Source organism: Neovison vison, chromosome 6, assembly GCF_020171115.1.
Source record: "Neovison vison isolate M4711 chromosome 6, ASM_NN_V1, whole genome shotgun sequence".
Classification (NCBI taxonomy): domain Eukaryota; kingdom Metazoa; phylum Chordata; class Mammalia; order Carnivora; family Mustelidae; genus Neogale; species Neogale vison.
Genome location: NC_058096.1, coordinates 16,260,890 through 16,270,513, shown reverse-complemented (window position 1 = coordinate 16,270,513; position 9,624 = coordinate 16,260,890). Strand labels below are relative to the sequence as shown.

General features: G+C 34.7%; 1 pseudogene; it reads left to right on the top strand.

Annotated features, from left to right (window-relative positions):
* The first annotated feature begins 380 nt into the window (after nt 1–380).
* LOC122910339 lies at nt 381–748 on the top strand (annotated as a pseudogene).
* The last annotated feature ends 8,876 nt before the right edge of the window (nt 749–9,624 follow it).

Here is a 9,624-nt window from a genome sequence, read left to right as displayed (position 1 = left end):
TAAGGCAGCTCTTCTCAAATTTTAATGTTCACTCAAATTATAAGGGAAATTTTATAAAATGTAGATTTTAATTGAGTTGGTCAGACTGGACTTTAAGAGCCAATTTTTTTTAATAAGTCCACAGGAGATGCTGATACTACTGGTTCAGGAATCTCACTATGAGTAGAAAGGTATTTAAACGTATAAACAAGGAAACTGATATTTATAGTCCAGGGCATGGTGGGTAGGTAGAGAGAAGATACAACACAAAAGTATCAATCATATAATTGGAAAAAAAGTAAGTATTAGAAATAGATCTTCCCATATAAAATTTATAATAAATAATATAGATGGTCCTTTCTGGCTTTCTCCCACTGTGCAAGTATACAGAGTGAACCAAGATGGTGGTTCCCATGGATATGAAGCTGAGGAAGGCCTTCACAAAGCTTCAAGACAAAATTATTGACATTTAACAGGAGGCAAAGATTGAAGACCTGCAGGTAGAACAGCTAAACAGAACAAACAATATGCACTTCTTACAGATACAGAGATTATGACTTTGGTGGATAAGACTAACAAGTATGACAATGTAGGATGAATGTTTATTCTTCAGTCCAAGGAGGTAACTCACAATCTCCTGATAGAGAAACAGAAAATAGCAGAAGAAAAAAATTAAAGAATTGAAGCAGAAAAATTCTACCAGGAGTGGAGTGTGAAGGAAACTAAGGACAACATCCAGGAGATGATGGTGGCACAAAGGCCACAATAGGAAACATTTCACAGAAGCTTCATGCCCCTTCTCATTCCTGGCAAGGGCAGAGGGGCCCATATGGTGAAACATCCTCTTTTTTGTCCTGATGGACGTTTTATTTGGATGATATGGTAATCCTCTGTTTTCTATGTCACCCTGATACCTTTTGATTCTAATACTATTTTTCTGTCCTGGCTCTCCTTGCCAGCTCTACTGGATGCTCTTCTCCCCTAGAGGTGAGTTATGAACACCCAGAAGAGGGGAGCTCTTCTGGGAGCTCTTCTGGGAGCTCTGCCCCAGCCGACTACCAGTTTAGCTGGTTAGATCAGTGAAAATCATCTGTTCATCAACCCACTCTGTTTTCTCCAGTCAAAGCATGAGAACAGAGGGCCAGAGAGGCAGAGGCTTTCAACCTCAGCTCCTTCTTGTCCTGTCTAGACCTTTGGCTCTGTTCCTTTTGCACTGCAACCTTTCCTGCTTCTTTTTTTCCCTTTCTGTTCCTTTAAGTCAGTCCTTCAACTTCTACAACTCCTTGCAGATAAGGAAGAGAGAAGACCAGGGCATACCTGAATTTAAGTGAACCTAGTTAGCAGTCAGCCCAAAGATTCCTTCCCTGCTTCTTCCCAAATGTTAAAAAAAAAAAAAAAAAAAAAAAAAAAACAGTAAACAACCCAGCAGCACCTCCAGTTCTGTCTCTCTTTGACCAGTGTCATAATGTGAACACATAATCCTAAAGCTCCTACTAGCTTAGGGGCAGTGTATGTTGGAACTGACTTGTAAAGTCTCAGTAGAGCCAACTATTAAAAAATTGATGGAATTTTATTTCAAGCCGGTTGAGAAACACAGTTATTATTAAAAATCAAGTTATGCAAATATATAATTAAATTATATTTAAATCAAGGATAATAAATACTTAGAACTTACCTCTTCCTAAAAATAATAATAACAATAAAGATAAATCACAAGTATAGGTGGAAAAATAGGCATTTTCAGTAAGTATATTACAAAAGCTACGTAAATATACCCTTGTTTAAAAATACATAACGGGAATCTGGGTGGCTCAGTCCGTAAGTATCTGCCTTCAGCTCAGGTCATGATCCCACGGTCCTGGGATCTTCTTCTCCTACTCCCTCTGCTTCTGTTACTTCTTTTTTTCTCTCTCTCTCTGTGTCAAATAAATAAATAAATATATATATAAATATCTTTAAAAATAAAGATAAACTAAAATAAATTTTATTTTAAAATCTTTAAAAATAAAAATAAAATATTTAAATTTTAAAATAAAATAAATAATATCTTTAATAAGTAAAAATAAATAAAAAATAAAGACATTTAACAAAAATTTTTAAAAATAGCATAAAGTAAAAATAAAAAACATTTAACAAAATATATTCTTGATAGATTAGAGTACTAAGCACAACTAGATATTATCAGGAACATAGAACATGTGTAAATGAATACTCAACTAATCTAGAGATGGAAAAGAACTTTTGTGTTATAAAAGGAATGGAGGGGCGCCTGGGTGGCTCAGTGGGTTAAAGCCTCTGCCTTTGGCTCAGGTCATGATCCCAGGGTCCTGGGATCGAGTCCCGCATCGGGCTCTCTCTGCTCAGCAGGGAGCCTGCTTCCTCCTCCCTCTCTCTCTGCCTGCCTCTCTGCCTACTTGTGATCTCTGTCTGTCAAATAAAATAAATAAAATCTTTAAAAAAAAAAAAGGAATGGAAAAGATCAGAAAAGTGCTCAATAATATGATAATTAAATATAAACATTATTGTGCCTCATAAAGAAAATGAAAATTTAAGAATTTTTTTTTTTAGGAAACCCAGTGAATGGTGGAAACAACTCTCTCTTCATGGGCATGGTTATATCTGGACTCTGAATTAAATAATAAAAACATTTATTTATGAACTTCACCCAGTGCTAGTAGATAAATCTTCACAAAACCATTATCTTCCTTTGAGTCTTTACACACACTTAAAATCTGCAGTGACTATGCTCCAGTACTAAAAAAATCCAAACTATGTATAGGCATTGAAGACCCTTGAAAATTGGACCCAATTCAACCCACTTTTCCACTATTACATTCTACTTCTTCTTTCATGAACTCCTTGCTGTAGCACTTTAACGAACTTACTTTTATTTTCCATTGTGCCTTTACTGTTTTCAAAATTTATAATACTTTCACCCACACCTCTGCCTCTCCAAACCCAACAATGTATCCAAGTACAACCTGCATTCCATCTTTTTTGCTATTTGGCCAAATCACTACACCAAAAAGTATTTAGACTTCATGGGAATTTCACAGTACATGATACCTGTGAGAACTTTAAAGAGCTGAATAGGATACCTTGGCTTGAAACCCTATAGGTGAAAGTCTTACAGTACAACGTGAATTTCAGGTTTTGGAAAACAGAAAATGTCAAAAGGTTTGGCATAGGACCTTGCATCTTTGTGCTCCAAATAAATAACAACTGAATTAATGCATAACCCTGTGGGTAAGATGCTAACCACACAGTTTTAAGTATTCTTAAGGGCTTTGCTACTGTTTTTTTCTAAACCATCTAAGAACCTTAGAATCGTTATACCAGATTTTTCCTAAAAAGAAGTATGCTAATGAAGTCCACTGATGATCTATATTTCATAAAATTAGGTACTTTCTATTGCTAAATTTTCCTTCCTTCATATTATAAAGAATTACTATATTTTTCACAAAAATTTTAAATTCCTAACAGAATTTTTTAATTCTATTATGTTCTATACTATGTATTCTATGTTCTGTACTTATGTGCTATACTATGTATTAGGGAAACTCAAAGACTGTAGGGAATATTAATCTAAAAGTAAGTTTTATTCTTTTTAATATATTACTTTTTATTGATGGATTGATTCATTTGCCCTCTAAAAAAGATTTATCTCTATTTTATACATAAATAAATACACATTATTTATGTGTAATGTACATATTTACTCTTTTTTTTTGTATACATGGATTCAAGCTTCACTGTTCAGTTCTTTATAATGATTTCTTACATAATTTAATTCTAAGACAGCATCAGGATTAACCTATTCTCTGAGTTTTTTCATGATCAGGTATGCCAGTATTGTCATTTTGTACTTGGATAATAACTTGCCTGGTTATAGTATTATTAAGATATGCTTTTCCATTAAAATTTTGTAAACATTGTTCTATTATCTTCTGGTACTTAATTTTTCCATGGAGGTATTTGAGGTCAACCAGATTTATTCCCTTTGTAATTTCTTGAATACCTAATGAATTATTCCTTTATCCTTGAAATTCGATCCCTTTACCAGAATGTCATGAAATCGGTACCTCTAATGAACTTCTTGAAAACAGTATACTTTTCATTTGTGAGTGCTCTTTTTAATTTCAGAAATATTTTCTACTATTATATAATTATGATTTAGTTCCATTTGTTGGGTTTTCACTTCAGTGTAAACTTTACCTTTATTTTGGATCAATATTTCCTATATGACATGAACTTCAGTGTCTTTGATTTCTTTGCTTCTACCCCATTATTTCACTGATATTATTTCATAGATTTTTTCTATTACTAATTTTATTTTCCCCACTATCTAAACTGTTCCTATGGTTTCTATTTAGTCATCTGTGTAAAGGTGTCACTTTGGTCCTCTACTCACTTAACTCTACGTTCTCTCCTTTCAGCTCATTCACACTTAATCATCTCATATTTTAAGAGTTTTCTAATTGTCCTAAAGACAATTACATTGTCTTTAGCATGAAATATATGTGAGAAATTTTCTTCTGTTTTTCTCTTTGAGTTATATTTTCTTCTAAAATAAATTCTTCCATCCTTTCTGTTTTATGCCTGTCTTTATTTCTGCTCTAGTGTTTTTGCATACTTTCCAAGTTTGTCTCATGTTTAATGTGGTCTTTTATAAGGCATTTCTCTTGCCCTGGCATAGGATGTACACATTTTTGTTGATACTTCTTCCAACTAACGTGAGACCTGTTAGACATGTCCTTGAGACTTCATTTGAGGAGTGACATTGGGTATTCTAGCCACATTATAGTAGCCTAAAAGCCTGTGATATAGGGAAAAGTCTCAACTGAAGAATCAGTGTCCTAGCTTGAGAAATTTAATCTCTGGACCATGGATAGCATGAAGAACTATCAATGCTATAACAACACACATAGAAATAAGTTTAATTATTAACTTCCTTATAAAAGGTTTTTTTCCCCCACTACCAAGTTCTTTATCTCCGCTGCCCTCAGAAATATTTATCAAAATATATACTTAAAAATGCATTAAAAAACCCCAAAACTCCTAATGGCATAGAACTGCCTGACGGATGAAGTTAGATCAAAAGTCTGCCCGAGAATTATTCACCGTGTAATAGAGAAAAATATAAACAATGAAAAGTCTCCTTGTAAAGTTCATTTTCAAATCACTTAAGTCACTACAGTGTAGTGTATACAGGCTATACACTAACTGTTTGCTATATTTATGCCCAATATATTCTATCAATGCTAGTATGGTGTGTATTCTGAGACATTTAATTTTTCTCACTTCCACCATTACAACAATAAAAAAAACTAAACAAGCCAAAAATAAATGACTTTTCTAGGACCCATCAGAAAACTGAGGTCACAGGAAAAACTCACCCTGACATTTGAGGAGACAGACAAATGCAGAGAATCAACAGCAGACATTTGCTTACTTGGAGCAGAAGTAGCAGAAGACATGAACTAGTAAGAACATCTAAATAATCATTTTGATGAATGGCCGAAGTTTGGGTCCTGGATGATTGAGAAACTACTGAGAGCCACAGTCTTAACTCACTGAGCCACCCAGGCGCCCCTGAGAGCCACAGTCTTAAGGAGATGGGTTTCATAGGATTTATGTCCAGGAACTCCACTCTGTTTTCACATTGAAGAGTCAAGAAAAGTTCCTTGGTAGCTTTAAGGAAGGGTAAAAGTAACCATTTTGAAAAGTTTCCAGAACATTTACCATAGAAAAAGCCTACTATCCAGAAAAAAAGACCCAAAGATTTTTTTGATCTAGAAAAACATTTGGCCATCTCCATCCCCCATTTACTCATCCTGTCTCACCAAAAAGGGAGAAACAAATATGAATCTGTAATAAATGTCAGAGACCAGGAACATAGACCTGGCTCACTAGGTTGACTAAGATGCATCATAAGATTATGAAGAACTTCCTCTCTCCTATAACTGACACCCAGAAAAATAAGTCCCCAGTAAAATTACAGCAAATTATAGTCAAAAGAACTGGAAGACACAGACTCTGCAGGAGGAGGGTTCCTTAGTAGCAACTTCCAGAAACAAGAGATACAAGATAAAGTCACAAGAGGAACTGGAGACCTTTGCACCTATAGCTAAAGAAAGCATTAAATGAAGACTAAATCTTAATCAGATAAAATTTCACACTAACTTCTTATTATGTGGTACATCATCCTGGCTTTAAAAAAAATACAAGAAATTATAAAGGTAAGAAGAATTCCAGTCTGAGGAGACAAAACAAGAATCAGGACCAGAATCATATATTATACAAATTTTGGAATTATTATATAGGAGATTTTAAGTAACTATGATTAATATGTGAAGAGTTAATGGACAAAGTAAACAACCTGCAGGAAACATGGGTAATGTAAGCAGAATGTTGGAAACTATGAGAAGGAATTAAAGGAAAATAGAAAATTTAAAACAAAAACAAAAACAAACAGAAAAAAACTATATACCACAAGTAAAATGTGCCTTTAGTGAACTCTAATAGAAACAACTAAAATGCCTCCATTAGGTAAAAGGATAATTTGTGGTACGTCTACACAGTGGAATAAGATTTCAACAATAAAAAAGAAAAGAAGAGATTATGCTGAGTGAAATCAGTCAAGCAGAGAGAGTCAATTATCATATGGTTTCACTTATTTGTGGAGCATAACAAATAGCATGGAGGACAAGGGGCGTTAGAGAGGAGTAGGGAATTTGGGTAAATTGGAAGGGGAGGTGAACCATGAGAGACTATGGACTCTGAAAAACAATCAGAGGGGTTTGAAGTGGCGGGGGGGTGGGAGGTTGGGGTACCAGGTGGTGGGTATTATAGAGGGCGCGGCTTGCATGGAGCACTGGGTGTGGTGAAAAAATAATGAATAATGTTTTTCTGAAAATAAATAAATTGAAAAAAAAAAAAAAAGAAAGGAGTCATCATGCCCTGAAAAAATGGAGGAGATTCAAAGGAATATTATTCAGTGAAGGAAGCCAGTCTGAGAAGACTATAAATTGTATGATTCTGATTATATTATATTCCAAAAAAACGCAAAACAATAGACTCCCAAAAAGATTGGTGGTGCTATACACCTACTGGAGTAGCCAAAGTACAGAACACGAATGATACCAAGTGCTGGAGAAGATACAAAGCAATAGGAGCTTTTATTCACTGCTGGTGGGCCTAGTACAGCCACTTTGGAAGATGCTTTGTCAGTTTCTAACAAAACTAAACATACACTTACCAGCATTTATCTTCCTGGGTAATTGCTCAAATGAGTTAAAAACATGTCTACACAAAAACTTGCACACAGATAATTATAGAGGTTTTATTAATAATTGCCAAAACTTAGAAGCAACCAAGAGGTCCTACAGTATGAGAATGGGTAAAAACTGTGGTACAGCTGGACAATAGAGTAGTATTCAATGCTAAAAAGAAAAGAGCTATCAAGTCATGAAAAGATATGGAGGGCTCTTAAATATATATTCCTAAATTAAATAAGCCAGTCTGAAAAGGCTGACAAACATACTGTATGATTCCAACTACATAACATCTTGGAAAGAAACACTATGGAGACAGCAAAAATATCAGTGACTGCCAGGGGTTAGGAGGGAGAGGAATGAATAGGAGGATCACAGAAGATATTTAGTGTGGTAAAAAATATTCTATATTATACCCTAGTGGTAGATACATGTCATTGTATATTTGTCCAAACCCATAGAATGTACAATACCAAAAGTGAGCCCTAAAATAAATAATGGATTTTGGATGATAATGTGTCAATATATGTTCATCAGTTGTGACAAATGTACCACTCTGATGGGGGATACTGATAATGAGGGAGGTCATGCATGTGTAGCAAATAAGATTATATGGAATATCTCTGTAGCTTTCTATCAGTTTTGCTGTGAACTTAAGACTTCTCTAAGAATATAATAGGTTAAAGAAAATATACAACTGGTTGCCAAGATTTTTGGTAGTAGGGAAAGAAGAACAGGAGAGTTTTAGGGCAATAAAACTCTATAGTATGTTGGGGCCCCTGAGTGACTCACTCCATTGCATATCTGCCTTCAGCTCAGGTCATGATCCCAGAGCCCTGGGATTTAGCCCAGCATTGGGCTCTTTGCTCAGCAGGGAGCCTGTTTCCCCCTCACCTTGTCCTCTGCCCTTCCCACCCACCCCAACTCATGCTTTCTCTCTCTCTCTCTCTTTCTTTCTCTCTCTCAAATAAGTAAATTAAAGAAGATTTTGTTTATTTATTTGAGAAAGAGACAGAGAGCACAAGGCAGATGGAGGCGCTGAAGAGGGAGAAAGAGATGCCCTGCTGAGCAAGGCAACAAACAACAACAAAAAACACAACTATATGGTATGATGGTGTAATGGTGAATACATGATATTATGCATTTGTCAAAAGTCATAGAACTTCACAGAACAAAAATTCAACTTTAATGCAAAAAACTTAAAAAAAAAAAACATTTTGTAATTTTGAGGCTCCCAGGATGGAATATGACTATGACAGAAAAAAAAATCTAGCTGCATTATAAATGTGTTATATGTTTGCATTATTACTGAGGGGGTTAGTGGAGGAAAACATACTAACCTAAGGATCTTTGGAAACAATGAATTCTGTTTGTCTTGTAGGTACTGTATTCTAGTTGATAGAATTGTTTCCTATGCAGGAGGAGCAGGTAAACAATTCTGTTGTGATATATATGTATATTGGAACTGAACAATTAAGTAAATGGGTTGTAGAGGTTGGGAACTAGTTTTCTCACTATTTAGTGATACTTTAAAGATATACAAGGGGAAAAGGCTGGACTGATTCATGGAGTAATGAGTAGGGGTTGGAGTCATCACTATGATCTCATGAATAGCTTATTATAAATACAAATGTTACATGTAGGAATACTTATAGATATGTATATATAAATAGGTTAGTATACATACATACATTTCTTTGTTGTGCAACCTGAGAGGGCATAGAAGTACACTCGAATAGCAATAAACACCCCAAGTAACTAGATCTTGGTTTCTAATATCATTCTCCAATAAAAGAAACTGTAGCTTGGGCAGGAAATATACAAGTGAAGCTGAGCCATTTTGTAGTGAGGGAAAGTAAGAAAGTACTAAAAAAAAAAAAAAGAAAAGCAAAACAAAAAAATCTTTGTTGAAAAGGGTATGGCAAAGTTCACAGAAGCTAACAAAACAGTTGCCAGTTACCAAAGCTCCAAATTTGAACCACAAATAAAGTAGTATTGAATTAGAAAACAATATTTCAAGTAAATACCCATAAGACCATATTGATACAAAGAAATAATGAAATAAATAAATTAGTGGAGAAAAGATATATCTCCCATTTCAAAAATTCCAGATGTTCCTTCAACACCTTCTAATATAACTCCCCATTCCTTAAGTGTGGGCTACACTTAATGACTTCTTCCCCAAAAGAACAGTATAGGAAGAGGTAATAGCATAACTCGTAGTACAGAAACCTGAAAAACATGACCTCAGCCAGGTGCTCAGGGTCAATATCTATAGTGAAAAGTCATGTTGATGGTCTTCTTCTTGATGTAATGCAATGAAAATGACACTTTAACTCTTATGTATTCCTTGCAAAAATCCACAGCCAGT